The sequence below is a fragment of the Lissotriton helveticus genome, chromosome 2_1 (assembly GCF_964261635.1).
Source record: "Lissotriton helveticus chromosome 2_1, aLisHel1.1, whole genome shotgun sequence".
Lineage (NCBI taxonomy): Eukaryota > Metazoa > Chordata > Amphibia > Caudata > Salamandridae > Lissotriton > Lissotriton helveticus.
Window position 1 is genome coordinate 809,993,367 of NC_136059.1, and position 20,848 is coordinate 810,014,214.

Here is a 20,848-nt window from a genome sequence, read left to right on the forward strand (position 1 = left end):
ATTTTGCATATGCTCTGACTAGTCTGCTTCAAATAAAGACTTATAAAATATTAGTGGAGATCTTTTGTGTTTTGTTTTTTCGGAAAGAGGGAGGGGAACCCACAAAAATACCTACTTTGTCTCTGGAAAGTAATGTTCATTCCTATCGTGGGCTCCATCTTGGTAAGTTTGGTAGAAATACACTGATCACCATCTGTTTAGTTTACAAAGCTCCAGATTGTATGTTGGTAAATCTGTATTACCCGGGAATAGGGGAAGTCTACTTTGTGTAGTCAGAATTGGCCTTAAGCACAACAAAATGCCACAGCAAGGAAGAAAAACACTGACACATGCAAACAAAGCTATACAAACAGAGAAGATGACAATGGTAAAACAAAGTTGCCAACACATACACAAATTCAAGAAAGTGCAAAATGCAGGTGTGCTCAATGGAAATAAGGACACCATGTCATCCCTATAGTGTCAAGTGCAGGGGGAGGAGCCCATCCATACAAACAAATTTCAAGAAAATGTCCAGAGTACCACCAAAAAGGCAATTTGAAGGTCCGTCACTCAAACGGGTGCATATAAGTAAGTTCAAAAGCATTCAGCAAAAAATACGCATAGACAGATGTTTAATTACATTAATTTTATTCCAAATGATCAAGACAGCAGACATGTGTTTCGTCACACTCAACAACTTTTTCAAGGCTTGTATCAGTCCGTCCAAGCAAAACATTGAGTGGTGTCAAGATTTCAGTCCCAATAGCAATCCCAATTTATGGAACCGTAGAAAGACATAGCTCTCAGACCCAGCCGGGAGTCATGTGAAGTCTAATGTAAAATAAGGTGTAAACAAAGGTGGTCAAGGCCTTGATAAGTCACAAGCACCCAACAAAGTCATCCTGTAGCCACCTCTACAGCGTACATGTGCATGTTTACACTTTATTTACCTTAGACTTCACATGAATCCCGGCTGGGTCTGAGAGCTACGTCTTTCTACGGTTCCATAAATTGGGATTGCTATTGGGACTGAAAACATGACACCATTCGATCTTTCACTTTGACAGACTTATACAAGCCTTGAAAAAGTCATCAAGTGCGACGAAACATGTGTCATCTGTCTTTAATCGATCATTTGGAATCAAATTAATGCAAACAAAGCTGATTAAGAAAGAAGAAATGCCAAAACTGGTAAAAATAACTCACAAGAAAACCAGCATCATAGACAGTAGTCACAAAAGTGTGCAGAACAAGCAGCTATGTGGTGCCTAGCTAAGAAAAGTTAAGAAAGACAAAAAGGGCTTGCAGAATTGATGAAATAGTGTTGGAACAACAAAGAGTTGTTGAATACAAGCTCACCCCTTCCCCAATTCATGCTTCTAGTCCATTTCAAAGGGTCATGCCAGAGGTAAGGGATTAGTGGAAGCTGAGGTGCAGCTTGCCACTCTTCCATCATAGATATCAAGCTACTGCCTCAGAAGAAAGTAAACATTGACTTAGGAGCACCTCTGCTGAAAGGCACTTGGGATTTGAAACCCCCTTTTGAAGCTGTTATAATCCAGTAACAACAAAATGCTGCATATTATTCTGTCAAGAGTAGTAATACACATGAGAGGCCAATAAGGAAATCTTCTCCTACATTTGTACCACAACAAGTAAGCTTAGAGTAATTCTAGAGTAATACTTGTCATTCTTTGGACTAGACTAAGTTTGGAATACACTGTCAGTCCACGAAAACTGCCAACTATTCTGGGATGGAGCATCTTCTGCCCCCTCCATGTCAATTATTTTGGAAATTAAAAAGATCAAAAGGATTGAAAGTTTTTCTGAATTGCTGTACTCTAAGATGGAGATATATACTTCAACAGTATTCTTGTTAGGGCTATCAATATTGAGGAGACTGCCAAGGAGATCAGGTTTCAATGTAAGAAATCAATAAAGACTATTCCATACAAGACTAAAGATTTAGAGAACTACTGCAGAGAAAACAATCTACGAATCTTTAGTGTGTCTGAGAAGAGGGAGAACAAAAATATTAATGCTAGAACTGATTTGAAAATTGATTAATAAATACAGGGTTCCAAAAGAGGAAGGTGACCATGCCATTTTGCCATCTAGCCATATCTCTCACATCACTATGGGAGATGCCTGTGCAAAGAAGGTTATTTCTTTCTTTTAATACAATGCAATAAAGGAAAATTTTCTTTTGAAAGCATGAGCAATTTAATCCTTCAATACCACCAAATGGTCTCCTTCTGGATTTTCCAAGATCTTGTTTACAATAAAACCTAATGGTTGAGGGATTTCTGAAGGCAGATTGCAGAATTTAAAAATGTGGTGCCCGGGTTAGATTAGGCAGAACTACAATCTTCTTGTATTTTGGGGAGTTAAAGGTTGTTGAAAATACAAAATTCTCCTAATTCGTCATGGGATATTTAGCTAAAACACAATGAAGATTTTGTCAGATATTGGGTAGATTGCATTACTACCTACACAATTGACTCAGCAATGGAGAGTGCAGTAACTGAATATAACATGGACATTGACAGTGGAAAAGAGTGATGACTGAATTGAGTGGTACAATTCCCTAACGATAAGGAAAGAAAGAGGGTTTTGAAAGAGATTAACAGTGTAGTAGCAAAAAAGGAAAAAAGATGGTGGAAAAAGAGAACTGCATCGCACAGTGACACAGGCACAGAAATTAAGGATGATTCGATGCAAACTAAAGGAACATTATAAATTCCAAGGGCGGTGGTTCCCTAAGTGCCCACAATCAAAATGCTTTTCTTTACCTATTTAGAGATTATGAAATCTGACATTGTTTCCTACAATTGACTCAATTTACATCTAAAACATAATAGCACCACCAAAAATTAAACATGAATAAAGTGCTAAAATGTTAGGAAAAATGCTGACTGCTCTTGAAAATGGTTGTCAAAAATTGGAATGGCATGTGGGCGATCATATATCAGAAAAAAGATACAGAAGATAAATAACCGAAGTTAATCACTGTAGTCTAATTGCTGGCAACTATAAACAACGAGAAGAACTGTCTATAGAAGTCAACGATGTACGTTTTCCTATAGTATTAGGAGTATATCTTAAGGTTACTTTAGGTTACAGAGACAGCCTATCAAAACAAACACTTAAGGGCTGATTACGATGTCGGTCGGAAGTACCTCACCGGTCCTGGCAGAGGCAGTCGGACCGACTGAGCTTGCTTCAAAGGCAGTCGCTCTGACTGCAGTATTATGATGCCCAAAATGATGCGGTTTCTCCGACTCCTACTGGAAATTCCACCTGCAAAGAGATCTCGGAAAGGTCGAATGGAGCCGATCGGAGTAAGTTCCCACCCCGGGAGCGCCCGCCCTATTTCAATGCGTATTCCCGGCTTGCCATCTCCGTCGGTTCAACCACTCTGTCAGAGCAGGTGGAAGGTGAGTATTTGAAGTCCGCAAATTGGCTCAACACGCTTCCTATGACCTCTGCTGTACAGCTATGGAGTCCATCGCACATGTCATCCTTCTCCTATACATCATCGATGAATATGACAATCATAACCGTTGCAGACGTTGCCGTGGATCACTGACATAATATTGAATACACAAATATAGAATTACCAAAATATCGAAGAAAAAATATAGAATGCAAAAACATCGAATTCCTATCTACAAACAGGTAAGTACAAACATTTTGAATCAAAAATATCATTTTTAAAAATATAGTTAGTCAAATTATCGATTTTTTTAAATGTCCGTCCATCACCACCCCCTTTTGTACCGCTTTGTTCGCCATAAGTTGGCAGGGTATGCTCAGACGTGAGTCCCTTGCTCACTTTGCCACTGGATTCAAGCAAGCCTGGCTGAAGATGGCTGTAATTCCAGAAACCTGTCCTAGGAAGCTTGTTTCCCGTTCAGGGAAGGCATGGCTTGGCAGTTCGGGCTGGACTGTTCCCGTGAATCACAGGGTCAGACTGATTTGCATATGGCCATGTCTGAACTTGGGTGGCAGAGTGGGCTAAAGAACGGTGATGGATTAAACCCAGATCTGTCGACTGGCTGTGAGTGTTTGATTGGTTCAGATGCTCCGTCCATCACCACCCTCTTTTGTACCGCTTTATTCGGCATAAGTTGGCAGGGTATGCTTAGACGTGAGTCCCTTGCTCACGTTGCCACTGGATTCAAGCAAGCCAGGCTGAAGATGGCTGTAATGCCAGAAACCGGTCCCAGGAAGCTTGTTTCCGGTGCAGGGAAGGCATGGCTTGGCAGTTCGGGCTGGACTGTTCCCTGAGGCACAGGGTCAGACTGATATGCATATGGCCTTGTCTGAACTGGGGTGGCAGAGTGGGCTAAAGAACGGTGATGGATTAAACCCAGATCTGTCGACTGGGTGTGAGTGTTTTATTGGTTCAGATGCTCCGTCCATCACCACCCCCTTTTGTACCGCTGCAAAATTTGCAGCACTGCATCCCAACCTTTTCTGAATGCAGGGATGTTCTATTTGCACAATTCTACGGAGCACCCCTGCATTTTAACAAAAACATGTGCCATATGTAGCTACTTTGTGCCAACACAGGCACCTTTGCACTACGGTGCAATGGTGCCTGCATTGGTGCTATTCAGAAAAGGGGGTGGTGATGGACAGAGCATCTGAGTTAAACAGAACACTCATACCCAGTCAAAAGATCAGGGCTTGATCCATCACCGTTTTTTAGCTCACTGCACCATCCCAGCTCAGAACCTGGCTATATGCAAATTAGTCTGACCCTGGCCCAGTGCATCATGGGAACAGAGCAGACCAAACTACCAAGCCAATTCTTTACTGGAAAGGAAACAAGCTTCCGGGGACCGGTTTCTGGCATTGCAGGCGTCTTCGGCCCGGCTTGCTTGAATCCTGATGGTGCAGTGAGCATGGGACTCATGTCTGAGCATACCCTGCCACTCCTATAGTGGCCAAAACGATTCAGAAAAGGGGGTGGTGAATCGTTTTGGCCACCACAAGTGTGGAAGGGTATTCTCAGATGTGAGTCCCTTGCTCACTGCACCATCAGGATTCAAGCAAGCCGGGCCGAAGACGGCTGTAATGCCAGAAACCGGTCCCCGGAAGCTTGTTTTCCTTTCCAGTAAAGAATTGGCTTGGTAGTTTGGTCTGCCCTGTTCCCATGATGCACTGGGCCAGGGTCAGACTAATTTGCATGTAGCCAGGTTCTGAACTGGGATGGTGCAGTGAGCTAAAAAAACGGTGATGGATCAAGCCCTGATCTTTTGACTGGGTAGGAGTGTTCTGCTTAATTCAGATACTCTGTCCATCACCACCCCCTTTTGAATCGTTTTGGCCACCACAAGTGTGGAAGGGTATGCTCAGATGTGAGTCCCTTGCTCACTGCACCATCAGGATTCAAGCAAGCCGGGCCGAAGACGGCTGTAATGCCAGAAACCGGTCCCCGGAAGCTTGTTTTCCTTTCCAGTAAAGAATTGGCTTGGTAGTTTGGTCTGCCCTGTTCCCATGATGCACTGGGCCAGGGTCAGACTAATTTGCATGTAGCCAGGTTCTGAACTGGGATGGTGCAGTGAGCTAAAAAACGGTGATGGATCAAGCCCTGATCTTTAGACTGGGTAGGAGTGTTCTGCTTAATTCAGATACTCTGTCCATCAACACCCCCTTTTGAATCGTTTTGGCCACCACAAGTGTGGAAGGGTATGCTCAGATGTGAGTCCCTTGCTCACTGCACCATCAGGATTCAAGCAAGCCAGGCCGAAGACGGCTGTAATGCCAGAAACCGGTCCCCGGAAGCTTGTTTTCCTTTCCAGTAAAGAATTGGCTTGGTAGTTTGGTCTGCCCTGTTCCCATGATGCACTGGGCCAGGGTCAGACTAATTTGCATGTAGCCAGGTTCTGAACTGGGATGGTGCAGTGAGCTAAAAAACGGTGAAGGATCAAGCCCTGATCTTTTGACTGGGTAGGAGTGTTCTGCTTAATTCAGATACTCTGTCCATCACCACCCCCTTTTGAATCGTTTTGGCCACCACAAGTGTGGAAGGGTATGCTCAGATGTGAGTCCCTTGCTCACTGCACCATCAGGATTCAAGCAAGCCGGGCCGAAGACGGCTTTAATGCCAGAAACCGGTCCCCGGAAGCTTGTTTTCCTTTCCAGTAAAGAATTGGCTTGGTAGTTTGGTCTGCCCTGTTCCCATGATGCACTGGGCCTGGGTCAGACTAATTTGCATGTATCCAGGTTCTGAACTGGGATGGTGCAGTGTACTAAAAAACGGTGATGGATCAAGCCCTGATCTTTTGACTGGGTAGGAGTGTTCTGCTTAATTCAGATACTCTGTCCATCACCACCCCCTTTTGAATTGCATTGGTGCTAGGCAGTAAAAGATATTTAACAACAAGGGGTGGTGATGGACAGAGTTTCTGAATTAAGCAGAATACTCTCACCCAGTCAAGAGATCAGGGCTAGATCCAACACCGTTTTTTAGCTCACTGCACCATCCCAGTTCAGAACCTGGCTATATGCAAATTAGTCTGTTCCTGTCCCAGTGCATGATGGGAACAGGGCAAACCAAACTACCAAGCCAATTCTTACACTGGGAAGGAAACAAGCTTCCGGGGACCAGTTTCTGGCATTTCAGCCGTCGTCGGCCCGGCTTGCTTGAATCCTGATGGTGCAATGAGCAAGGGACTCACATCTGAGTATACCCTTCCACGCTTAGGGTGGACAAAATATTTAACAACAAGGGGTGGTGATGGACAGAGTTTCTGAATTAAGCAGAATACTCTCACCCAGTCAAGAGATCAGGGCTAGATCCAACACCGTTTTTTAGCTCACTGCACCATCCCAGTTCAGAACCTGGCTATATGCAAATTATTCTGTTCCTGTCCCAGTGCATGATGGGAACAGGGCAAACCAAACTACCAAGCCAATTCTTACACTGGGAAGGGAACAAGCTTCCGGGGACCGGTTTCTAGCATTTCAGCCGTCGTCGGCCCGGCTTGCTTGAATCCTGATGGTGCAATGAGCAAGGGACTCACATCTGAGTATACCCTTCCACGCTTAGGGTGGACAAAATATTTAACAACAAGGGGTGGTGATGGACAGAGTTTCTGAATTAAGCAGAATACTCTCACCCAGTCAAGAGATCAGGGCTAGATCCAACACCGTTTTTTAGCACACTGCACCATCCCAGTTCAGAACCTGGCTATATGCAAATTAGTCTGTTCCTGTCCCAGTGCATGATGGGAACAGGGCAAACCAAACTACCAAGCCAATTCTTACACTGGGAAGGAAACAAGCTTCCGGGGACCGGTTTCTGGCATTTCAGCCGTCGTCGGCCCGGCTTGCTTGAATCCTGATGGTGCAATGAGCAAGGGACTCACATCTGAGTATACCCTTCCACGCTTAGGGTGGACAAAATATTTAACAACAAGGGGTGGTGATGGACAGAGTTTCTGAATTAAGCAGAATACTCTCACCCAGTCAAGAGATCAGGGCTAGATCCAACACCGTTTTTTAGCTCACTGCACCATCCCAGTTCAGAACCTGGCTATATGCAAATTAGTCTGTTCCTGTCCCAGTGCATGATGGGAACAGGGCAAACCAAACTACCAGGCCAATTCTTACACTGGGAAGGAAACAAGCTTCCGGGGACCGGTTTCTGGCATTTCAGCCGTCGTCGGCCCGGCTTGCTTGAATCCTGATGGTGCAATGAGCAAGGGACTCACATCTGAGTATACCCTTCCACGCTTAGGGAGCTAAATAACGGTGATGGATCAAGCCCTGATCTTTGGACTGGGTAAGAGTGGTCTGCTTAATTCAGACACTCTGTTCATCACCACCCCCTTTTCTGGGCAGTAAAAGATGGCATTGGTGCTTGGCAAAAAGCAGGGGTGGCCCTTATTATTGCTCATTCCTTTCTTCCATGCATTTTCCAAATGTTGGAGCAGATCATCAACAATGTTTCCACGACACTGCACTACACCATTCTTCTCAAAGGATGCCCCTATACATTACACAGATCTACAGTACTATGGTACCCATTGGGTCCGTCCTTCAACTTTGCAATGGATGCTGTGACCTGATGGTACAGCTACAGATCTTAATACTAAGTGACGTTGATGCAACATGTACCTGCAATGGGTGCAGTATGGTGAAGTCAACAGCAACATCTATTGCATCTCCCTAAGGGGATAGGACTTCTAGGTAGTGTAGCATGTGTACATGGCACCATTTGTTCACAGTGAACGGCTAGAGATGATATACTACATATGGTGTAGGCCATTGTGACTTTGGGGAGCAAGGTAATCTTGTGAAATTCCTGAGACATTTTTTACTTTGTACATATGTGCCAAAAGTCTATCTCAGATCTGCCTCTGCATCTGTGTTTCACAGTGTAGATACAGGCAACAATATGTAAAAGGGATGTTGGTGATGTGTATGACCGGACCAGGGTTTCATTTACACACTGGCATGTTATGGCAATCACTGAGTATCAGAGAATTACAGCTACACTTGAAAGTGACACTAATTCATACAATGAGCCCATATCATATACAAGCTGGGACCTGTCGTATATCATAATGTTGTATGATTGGTCTACCCCAGACCTACAACTGGCAGGAATTGAAAAAACATTTGGGCATTGTGATGCGGCCAACCACACTTCTCACCATTGTTCCCTTTCTTACTTCCAATGTACTCAGTTCATGTAGCACTGTGGTACGGCTAGCTGCTTGTGACATACAAGTACTCACATGCTACAAGTAGATGTATACAGCATAAACCCTGGATATGCAGCTGTGGAGAAATACATTGACTAAGTAGTGCATTGAAGTTGACAGATGGGTGACTTTTGCATATGTGTAATACGTTGGTGCTTAGTATTATGCCACTACTACTACACCCAGTGAATCCTATAAGTAGAGGTACATGTCATGATATGGGCATGCAATGATCCTGTAACTTGTTCTCCTTGTGTACATTCCCATGGTAGACTCTGTCTGAGTTTATGTCAATGTCAGCATTTCACTTAGGAGACAAACCACTGATGGTGTTGAACTTTGACATTGCTATGTCCCATACCAAACATTAACTTAAAGGTATACATTTGATGTGAGTTGAGATTGACGTCACATGTGATTTGCTCCATCAAGCTTCATGCTGAAAAAGGTTTTAAGAGAATGCTCCCTTCCTGTTGGTGTAAACTTGAGTGTTGAAAAGACTTGATGGTCTTTGTTATTTGTCCTGTTTCTAACATCTTGTCATGTGTTCCTTACAGACAATGTCAGATAAGATGTTCAAACTTTGTAAGGACAGATACCGGCATGTCTGAAAATTTGCCTGCTCTATTGAGCAGAGGGCTGAAGGCCGCTTGAAAGCATTCCCTCAGGGTGCCCCAAGAACAGCCACTGCAAAGCACCATGGGGACTGAGATAACCTGCCCAGCACCTCTGGTACCTAATACCCTACACCACCAGCCGCACCATCCACAGCTGTCCAACATGCTGCACGGGCCCCACCTGCTCCACCAGCCACACCATCAACAGCTGGCCAAGCTGTTGCACCAGCACCACCTGCCCCACCAGCTACACCATTGACAACTCACCAACATGCAGCACCTAGTGCTGACTAGGAGATAAGGTTCCATCCTCTGCAATGTAAAGGGCAAATACTAATGTTTTTGTCAGTTACATGTTGACATGTAGTTTAGCATTTGACATTCAGAGTGCATGACACTTTTCATTCTCCTATGTTACATGGTAAACCTGTTACACAAAGCTGTGTATGTCACTTTACAATGTACCTGATTGTTCTATGTCAGTTGTTCACAAATTTACCATTAGCCCTGTGTGCCAACATTAAGGGGATATTTACAAGCCCCTACTGCCACAGGTGCATCATTTATTAAGACCTTCTGTGGCGCATTTACAATGCAGCGTAAAACAACTTAACATAGCTCAATGCAACATTGTGAATAAGGCCCCCTTATAAGCTACACTTAACATGAAACGAGATGGGATATTTACAAGCCGCTACTGCCACAGGTACGTCATTTTTTAAGACCTTCTGTGGTGCAGTTACAATGCCGCGTAAAACAACTTAACGTGGCTTAATGTAAAATTGTGAATAAGGCCCCCTTATAAGCTACACTTTGCATGAAAGGGATAGCCAATGGGTATTGCGGTGGACATTCCACTGCAACACTCAATAATGTTGCCACTGCTACATATTTACAAGTGTGGAATGAACAGTAGACCGCTCATAAACTTATGGCCAGGGATGACAGGATTTTCACATGGCAAAACAAGGAGAGGTGCTTTATTTCTTCAAATGTTTGCAGTTTCTATGTGTTTTGCATTGTGCAGCACACATAGTAACAGAAAAATACCATGAATTAATGTTTATGTACAAGGAGAGACACCTTCATGTCCATAAACAATCATTCTTCATGTACATAAACAATCATTCCCTCAACCCAGACAGCCTTGCACTTTGGTGCAAGGGTGCCTGCATTGGTGCAAGGTAGCTTAATTAACCAGAAGCACAATTGAAAACACAGGGGTGCACCATAACTTTGAAACATAGTGCATCCTGCAATTTCATATTGGTGAAGCGTGGCATTAGCAATGTTTGATTGACACCATGCTTTGCATCTCTGTGCTAAAATGCTACTAAGTGACTGCAGCCTAACCTAGTTGTCAAATGGGAATCACTGACATTCTTTATGTTTCATCATGTGCAGAGTAGTTATTCTGCAGAATGTGAGACAGCAGCTTATGTATTTCTTCAGCGCATGTGTATGCGTGCATTAATCCCTCTGTGTGGCAAATGTCTGGTGAACCAACTTACTGCCACACAGTTATTTGACCATATTGGTGAGTGGTTTATCCTGTACCTACCACTCTTGCATCATTTGTGGCTAGCCACAACAGAAGGAGGTAGCAAACTGTTAAGAGGTGACATGTCTCATACAGCACCCCAGGAGATGGTTTTATTAGGGTGATGGTGAGATTTAACAACAGAGAGTCCTTAAACAAGATTGTGAATAGCCATGTTGCAGCAAGCACTTTAACTATGCAACACAGCATATTTCCACATACACAGGTCTGGCAAAGAGAAAAAATGAGCGTGCCCTCCCCTTGTGTTTACAGCAGCAGTGACAATGATGACAACAGGCAAACTGCAAGACAGACAACTTTAAGGCAGGGTGCAAGGGGGGCTGCATTGGTGCACAACTGACCTTTGTGCAACATCACAGGGGTGTGCTCATGGAGGAGACAAACTACAGTGTACATGGTCCTGTCATGCATTTCTTAAAGGATGCATGTTGACACAAACTAATAGGTATGAATTTTCAAGCAGCCACGTTTGACTTTACCGAGGGGCCATGTTCCACATATGTAAATGGATGTCATTGACCACAAAAACCAGGGCCATAAGTACAATGTCATATTGCCAACAAAACCTCAAATTTTGCAACTTTCAGGTGCATTAATACATTTTTCCGAATATTGCAAGGCAGCGTGTAGCCAATTAACGGTGATTAGTGCAGCCTTGTGAATGAGGCTCCTTCTAAACCTTCACTTACCATGAAAGGGACGTGCAATGAGGGTTTCTGTGAGCATTCCATCCACACCAGGCATGTAGATTTTTAACTATACCGATTCTTACAATGCTGGGGCAGACCCAACAACTTGGAACAGATAAATACTAAGGCCTTTTAGAAAAGCCCCTTGCGCCTCCAGTATGTCACTTTTACTCATTTTTAAATAGACTTACCAGCAAGAGGACATATTTAAAAGCCCCTATACCCACAGGAGCATCACGTTTTCTGATGTTCCTGTCACGGTAGGGGCTCTGACATATTCACAAGGCAGCAATAAGCTACTTAACGCTACACTTAGCATTAAAGGGGTGGGCAATGGGTGTTGCGGGTGGGCATTACGATTCAACACCCATCGATTTTGACACGGCCCCATATTTACAAGGGTGGCGTAAATTTGTGGCAATTCCAAAATTCACAAACGTGGGTCCCTTGCTCACTTTGCCACTGGATTCAAGCTAGCCTGGCTGAAGAGGGCTGTTAGCCCGAAACCAGTCCCAGGATGCTTGTTTGCGCTCCAGGGAAAACATGGCTTGGCAGTTCGGGCTCGACTGTTCCCATGAGGAACAGGGTCAAGACTGATTTGCATATAGCTGTGTCTGGACTGGGGTGGCAAAGTGAGCTAAAGAATGATGAAGGATTCAACCCAGATCTGTGACTGGGGGTGAGTGTTTGAAAGGTTTCAGCACTCCGTCCATCATCTCCTTGTTTTGCTTTGTGCGCCCTTAGTTGGCAGGGTATGCCCAGACGTGGGTCCCTTGCTCAATTTGCCACTAGATTCAAGCTAGCCTGGCTGAAGAGGGCTGTTAGCTCGAAACCGGTCCCAGGATAATTGTTTCTGGTCCAGGGAAGACATGGCTTGGCAGTTCGGGCTGGACTGTTCCCATGAGGCACAGGGTCAAGAATGATTTGCATATAGCTGTGTCTGATCTGGGATGGCTAACTGAGCTAAAGAATGATGATGGATTCAACCCAGATCTGTGACTGGGGGAGAGTGTTTGAAAAGTTTCAGCACTCCGTCCATCATCTCCTTGTGTTTGCTTTGTTCGCCCTAAGTTGGAAGGGTATGCCCAGACGTGGGTCCCTTGCTCACTTTGCCACTGGATTCAAGCTAACCTGGCTGAAGAGGTCTGTTAGCCCAAAACCAATCCTAGGAGGCTTGTTTCTGTTCCAGGGAAGACATGGCTTGGCAATTCGGGCTGGACTGTTCCCAGGCACAGGGTCAAGATTGATTTGCATATAGCTGTGTCTGAATTGGGGTGGCAAAGTGAGCTAAAAAATGAGGATGGATTCAACCCAGTTCTGTGACTGGGAGTGAGTGTTTGAAAACTTTCCGCACTCTGTCCATAATCTCCTTGTGTTTGCTTTGTTCATCCTAAATTGGCACACGTGGGTCCCTTGCTCACTTTGCCACTGGATTCAAGCTAGCCTGGCTGAAGAGGTCTGTTAGCCTGAAACTAGTCCCAGGATGCTTGTTTCTGGTCCAGGGAAGACATGGCTTGGCAGTTCGGGCTGAACTATTCCCATGAGGCACAGGGTCAAGACTGATATCCATATAGCTGTGTCTGAACTGGGGTGGCAAAGTGAGCTAAAGAATGATGATTGATTCAACCCAGATCTGTGACTCAGGGTGAGAGTTTGAAAAGTTTCCGAACTCTGTCCATCATCTCCTTGTGTTTGCAAAGTGAGCAAGGGACCCACATCTGAGCATATCCTGCCAACTTAGGGCAAACAAAGCAAACACAAGGAGATGATGGATGGAGCACTGAATCATTTCAGATGCTCACCCCAAGTCACAGATCTGGGTTAAATCCATCATTGTTTGCCAGCGCTCTGGGAAAGTCAAGGGTGCACAGTATTCTTCAGAATATGGCGCATCCCTGCATTTGGAAACTGTCAGAGCATGATGTTTATCCTTCTTGGCTTAACACAGCGCTCCAACAGTTTGCTAGTAAACATGCCCCAAGTTGCTTGAAAATGATGGCCATGTTCTCAGGGGACCAAAAATTGGAAGCCAGTTTTTGACAGATTATCTCCTCATATTTATATCTTGGTATGTGTGCTGCATTCTGCTGCACACATCAAACCAACAAATGACCAATTAGAATTGTTTGTGTCTAGGAAGGTGTGCCTTGCTGCACATCAACATTTGACACTTCTGCGCAGAAAGCATCGAAGCATGTTAGAAGGGTGGCTGCACTTGCACTACTCAATATTTGATGACAACAGGACTAAGGGACATACAGGGGTGTGTTGTATTTTGTGTGCATACAGCCCATCCCAGCATTTCTATTAATAAGTACCCTGCTATCAGTTTTGAATTGACTCTGAACTCCATAATATTATGGTATGTATGCCCCATAGTTAGTACATGAAAGTGCCATATCTTGAAAAGAATGCACATGACTGCTATTACAGTGTTTGTTAAAGTAGGTTGACTGTGAGACTTTCAACACTGCCTGATGCAAACATTTAGATAAGAGACACATGACCGCTCATTTGTCATTGTATGTATGCATAAAGGCTTACTTAATAGGCTCTCGCACCACCGGTATCTCACTTTCAATGAAGTAAAAAGTGACATACCGACAGCCCAAAGGACATGTGAATAAGCACCCGAGTACGTATGTGGCTAGCGTTTGACCTGCACACAGTGGGGGGGGGGGACATTACGCATTCCCCCCTCCCTCAATGTGCCTGGTTGGTACTTACCCTGTTGCTGATGTGGTTGGTCGTAGTCAGCACTATCCTTTCCCTGTACTCCAACCACCGAATTCTAACATATGACTGCGAACACCTGTTCCTCAAAGTCATTGAGCGTCTCTTGTTACACTGGACTCCCACTTCCAGTCTGCAGTGCTACCTGTCGATTGCTGGCCAGTTTCTACTTAGTCTTGCACTTGGCATTGTGCCATTGCATCATGCAGTCAGTCACTTTGTTGAGTGTACCTTGTTGACAATGGACTATCAAATAGCATTTTTGGTCCCAACTGACACCTTAGAGCTTACGACGAGCTGGTGTTGATTCTCCGTCATCTCTGCACTCATGATCTCATTTTCTTCCTGACTGAATCTGCATTTCCTCTTCCTCTTCCCTTGGGACTCTGGCTGGGCATCCTGGCTGTTGTGAGGGGTTGAGGGAGAGTCTGCCCTGTGCTGAACTTGGTCAAGGCTGCTCCATTTTGCATTCTGGTGATTTTTTTTCTCCCTTAGAAGTTTATTTATAAGCTTTTTTTTCCCCCTAGACACTGAAAAGGGACGTTGGGCTGACTAGAGTGAACTTTCTTGACGCTAATTGGCTGGACGTCACTTTCTTCACACTAATGTGTAGTTTTTTAATCGCCTTGACGCTGGAGTTAGCGTAATTTTTCGAAGCCGGTCCCTGAACCTAATGCCACATTGCGAATTTTTGTAAATATGCCACAAACATAGCATTAGGCTTTGGCAATTGGCAGCGATAAAAACATTGCTACTAAACAGCATGAAAACTGCTTAGTGGCAATTCTTGTAAATATACCCCTTAATTTCTAAATAAACCTTCTTTTTTTAACTTTGAACCTTGTCCTGTGTGGGTTTCCTGTGTGGATTTTCCTTTATTTGCTACAGCTCTCGTACTTTGGGACTCACACAGCCCAATCCGTCCAATCAGCCCTTTTATTAGTGAAAAGAGACAACAGTTTGAACTAGTAATGTAGACAGTCCGAGGTAGTGTGTATGGTAGTCACTTTCTATAAGCTTAGCACCACTCTTTTTCAGCTGCCTCCTTTTACACTCTGCAGGATTTCTGAGTAGATACTGGACAATATGTATATATGCACTTCTCATGCATGATGCAAAGGCATTGATGTGTTACGTACATGCTAAGACCCTCATTTTAAATTGGGCTGAACATTGTGGTTTACTTCCAACATGTGGTAATTACCATTACCCCAGAGTGACTTATCACATGTACCTTCTATTTCATGTTTAACGTGAAAATGAACCATAGCATTCAAAATGGGTTTTAACACACCTAAATCACCTTTGTTGCTTTTTCTAATGGCTTTTTTTCAAACTCTCCTCCTGATGCCCCAGCTTTACTCCCCAAGCCCCTGATAAATTAAACGCATCCGGGGATAATTGTAAGGGTGCATCAATTATCACATAATTCGTAATCTCATTTTCCTAGGACAGAAGTGTATCCCTTAACTTGTAATGAGGTTCTAAGTGATCTATTCTTCTTACAGAGACATTTCACAGGTACATTTCAAACGACCACGGGACAGTGGACCTACCCATTGGACAACCAAAGGACTAGGCAAATACATGCAATGAGCATTTGATCTATATCCCCAAACAAGTAATTTTGGCACATTCTCGAATGATGAGGATTGAAGCTGCTTCACCTTTAAATATGAATAGCCAATTAATGGATTTGGTGTTATCAGGTACTGAACGTGCACTGAAAGTGAACTGAGGTGAACCTGTCAAAATACTGTTTAAAAGATGTGTGTAGGAAGGAGAGCGAGGTTAGAAGAACATTTTCATTTGGGAGGTAATGGTAGTGAAGTAAAACATTTACAAGTTGTAAGCATATTGGTAAAATATTTTTTAATTATTTATGAATGTTTTAATATAGAATAGAATTGAAGTAATTTGATTTGTATACAGGTATCGATTTTGTGACATTAGTTGATTGATTATCCATTCACTTTCAACGGTTAATTTAGGAAGTACATTATTATGTATAACATTTGCCAGGAAGTGTGAGCAATGAAAGTGTAGCGGAAAAAAATAATTTCGAAGCTGTGATTGACAGGATCTGACAAGCTACTTCACACCTAGTCTTGTGGAAGGAGATGGAAAGTTATTTTGGTTATTGGACTCATTTAAGTTCAGAATATCTTGGATAGATTTTGTTTTAAGTAGGTTTCAAGTAAATGGGAATCAGCAGAGGTAGCATGACTATTGCCACTTTTTCAGGTGTGACCCTGACTACATATGTGATGACTTCAATGTGCATGGCTTTTGGTACTCGTGTGGGCTAGTGGAAACCTTGACAGTGTGCATACCTTCAAGAAAGAGAATGACATATAACCTTGAGATGGATATCCATCTAAGTAAAAGCAACAAAACTATCCTGGCTCATGCGTGGAAAGCTCTATGACAAAATGTAGGACATAGCCACCCTGACTCTAACATACATCAGGTGACCACTACACTATGGTGATGGTTTCTGTATCACAGTGTACTGTATCTGTGCTCTAGTCGGTTTCAGTACCTGTTTCAGAGGTGTTCTTTACACCTGTGCCATATGCACCTCACTGAACTTTGATCTCATCATCCATTATGTGTTGTGGCCTTGAAATTAAGAGCATTCTGAAGATCCACACAACGGTGGACGCGGTCTATCAGTGCCCCATATTCGTAGTGACCCAGGACCTTTGAGTAGGTGGGTGCGAAGGTTTCTGGCATATGCATTACTACACCATTCATCTGATCGCCATGAAACTTTGGGAAGTTGAAGAGTACACTCCCGCAAAGGTTTCTGGCATACATTTTTTTTAAATATCGGCCCCCCCAGGGCCCTCATAATCTTTCGAATACTGATGTACGCACCAGACGGAAAAACAACAAATTGTGTATCCACAAGCATTAGAATAAAAAAAAAGAATTAAAAGACCATTCATCCGATCGCCATGAAACTTTGGAAAGTTGTTGAGTACACTACCGCAAAGGTTTCTGGCATAATTCTTTTTTAAATATCGGCCCCCCATGGCCCTCATAATCTTTTGAATACTGATGTACGCACCAGACGGCAAAATAAAAAATCGTGTATCCACAAGCACTCGAATAAATAAATAGAATTAAAACGACAATTTGAAATGTTTTCCATATTAAAATGAATACGTTTCAATAAAAATGACACAATGTAAATTGAATGTTATCATCACGAGTTTCCTTGAATTTCCTTTCTTCGGAGATCGCAGCAACGCGCGACGGGTAAGCTAGTAATCAATACAAATCTCATCAGCAATCCCCTTCGAAAAAAAGACTCCTCATAGAATTTTTTAAGGGTAGCCTACCCTCATCCTCCTTCACATCAGTGTCTTGGTCATCATCATCAAATATGTTTATTTCTGCAAACAAGTTCCATCAAACAGTACACAGGGTTAAAAAGCACATACACAGTAAATACAGAATAAAAATCAAAGCTAAAAACAAAAATAAAATATCAGTCAATCCTCACATAAAAGAGCAGACTGAAAACAATTACTTTCACAAGCTTGTCCTTTTCTTTAACTCTCCCTTTAAAAAATCTATGTGACCAGGTGTATACTGAAGAAAGTATCTGTGAAAACATGAGTGGGTCTCTCCTGATCTCGTTCATGTCATTGAAGAGAGGTAAAATACATTTTGACGTAAATTAGACTGTAAATCACAAACCAAAGTAAAATACAGAGGTGCAGATTTACAAGCCCCTTGCATCACTTTTGCGCCACCGTTGCGTCACTTTTTGTGACGCAGCGGCAGCGTAAACAATGCACCAAATTGCGGCCCATTTACAATGTGACGCATCAGTCAAACATTATCACTACACAGTTCCCATACTCTCCCTTCTGACCACAGTCAACCCAACCAACCAACCTTCCTAGCCATTATGATGTGCTTTATTAAGAAAGTCCCATCACTGATGCTTCTGCTACACCAGGGTAAGGCGTTCTGTGGTTCCTGAGGACCCCTAGCTTAACAAGCCAGCATTTGTTAGAACCAACACGTGGAGATTCATCAGGGTGTGTAAAATAAATAGGGATGAGTTGACACACGTACAATGTTCAGTGGGTGGGATGATCCCAACCTTGCCCATCACCGACTCTTCAGTCTTGCTAAAAACTGCCTATGGGGCAGCGATGGTAGACCCATGCGTGGCAGGGCAGTGGGGTGTTCAACAAGCATTTCAGACTAATCAGCTGTTACTCCTTTATTCAAACTGGACAAAAACTCAATTCTCTATCGAAGCATTAGATGAAGAGACTGCATTACCACTCACCCACCTCATTTTAGCCTGCTCTCTGGTTTGGACATGGGATCATGAGGGGGAAGAAAACACTAAAGAAACAGGTGGTGGACGAGCAGAGATAACATGAGTAACAGCACGCAGGTACGGGCTGGAAAGCATTTGCTCAATAGCACTAAGCAGAGCTAAAATAACATAAAGCAAGTTTTTGACCTGACCTTCCAAATTACAAGAGACCTGGGACAGCAACTGATCATACAGGTGTGTAACACCTACAGAAAGAGTGCCAATGTTAGGATAAACTCACCCAAAACCCTTTATATCAGCCCCCACATCCCGAATTAACCTGTTATCAGCCCAATGGCATTGATCCCCTAAGAACAAACCTTGGCAGGATTACTCTTCTTGTGTTTACATGCCGGAGGCTCATACTTGGAAGAGAGTTTCAGCGAGGGAGGATGCACAGCAACAAATTTGTTTGGACAAACCATTTGGTCTGTATATTAACACCTGCAGAGCTCAGATACGCCTGAAAAGAATTGGCAGGAGAGTGATTTGTTATATCCCCTATGACCCCTGCGGGTTTGAAGCTTCCCAGGCCGAGTTTGTCCTAAACAGCTCCCACTGCTGAAGTCAATTACATCATGATTGTGGCATTCCGATAGATAAACCTCTCTTGGGAACTTCTAGAGATGGTCAACACTTTTCACTCGCGTAGCTCTGTGGTCCTCTAAGCCCCAATCAATGATTCTGGCTGTGGGGAAGCCCGCGACACTTAAGTAGCGCTAATTGCAACCAAGCCCCATCTCCAGCAAGGGTTTGTGGCGTGATTAATTCTGGGCTCCGTGTCCTCCAAGCCCCAATTATGCATCCTGGTGTAGGACTCTTAAATATCCCTTGCAGATGTGGGTGTTCTCGGACATGCATTTCTGTGCATTGTCAGATATTTGTTCTTTCCACAGTATGAGAAACGGATCACTGAGTAAATAAAACTTTTTCGGCATTGGCTTCTTCACCAGTAATTATGATGTTTGCATAAAACCACTCTTTGTAGATGCTGCTGAGACTGCCACAAAGCACTTTTCTCATGGTCCAAGCAGCACTCCCCTCAGTTTAATCAACATGAAGGTATCTTAGCTCTTCATCAACTCCAGCCAGCAGATATAGAACCGAGGTGAAACACAGACTCCGTCACTAGAAAGGCTCCTACGTTTGTGCAAGTGCAGAGCGAGGAAATCCAGTAGCTCTTACCGCTACAGCATCCCAGACATGGTAGTGCGATTAACAGTATAGTATGCAGTCCCTGGGCTTGCAGCACAACTGCTGCCACTACTGCCCATCTCCATCCTCCCGGTCCTGCCTTCTGAAATCCAAGCCTTTTGCTATGGAAACCCCCAATAAACACTACTTGTGTCCGAGTCTTCACCATCTAACCAGAGGAATGAAGGCAACTCCCTTCTACTGTCTGGAGAAACTGAATCCACCCCCAATCTTGTGCAGTGTTAAACCAGGGCAATGCAAACTGGATCCCATTAGTTCTATCTCACATGCAATCAAGCTACCAAATGTGCTCCACACTTTCACCATGCATAACCGCATTTGACACATACATGGAATTTCAGTGCATAGGTCTGGGTGTTACATGGAAATGGAACTTTAAATGAGTGGGACCGGTAGGCCACACTCCTCTCTGACACAGTAAAAAGGCCTGCTCTGGACAATTAACTCATAAAAATTAGAATAAAAATTAGAATAATGTCACCACCATGCCATGTCAACAACGAAGTCAAGGACTGTAGTCAGATATCAACAAATGAGAGTATTCGTGATACTCCCCTCCAGGTTACAGAGCAGATTCTGGAGCTTGACGTTACCACAGACAGGTCTGAGCTGCGCTGCACATGCCTGATTATCTTTTTAGCAGGGTCAGTGAAGAATCAAGATCCCAGTTTCATATGCAGTCAGGTCACTCAGAGTAAAGGTATGTGTCTGTATACCATTCATTCAATCAATCAATCAATCAATCAATCAATCAATCAATCAGGGTTTAAAAGTGCACTACTCACCAGCAAGGGTCTCAAGGTGGTGGGGGGGGGGTGTGAGCGGCTCAGTAGGTCATTCGAATAGCCAGTACTTGAGGTCCTTTCTGAATTGGTGCAGTGTCAGGCTTTGTTGGATGCATTAGGGGAGTTTGTTCAAGGTCTTTCCTGAGACGTAGGAGAAGGAACTGCCACCTGCTCTGGTCCTGTAGATGCGGGGGACCATGG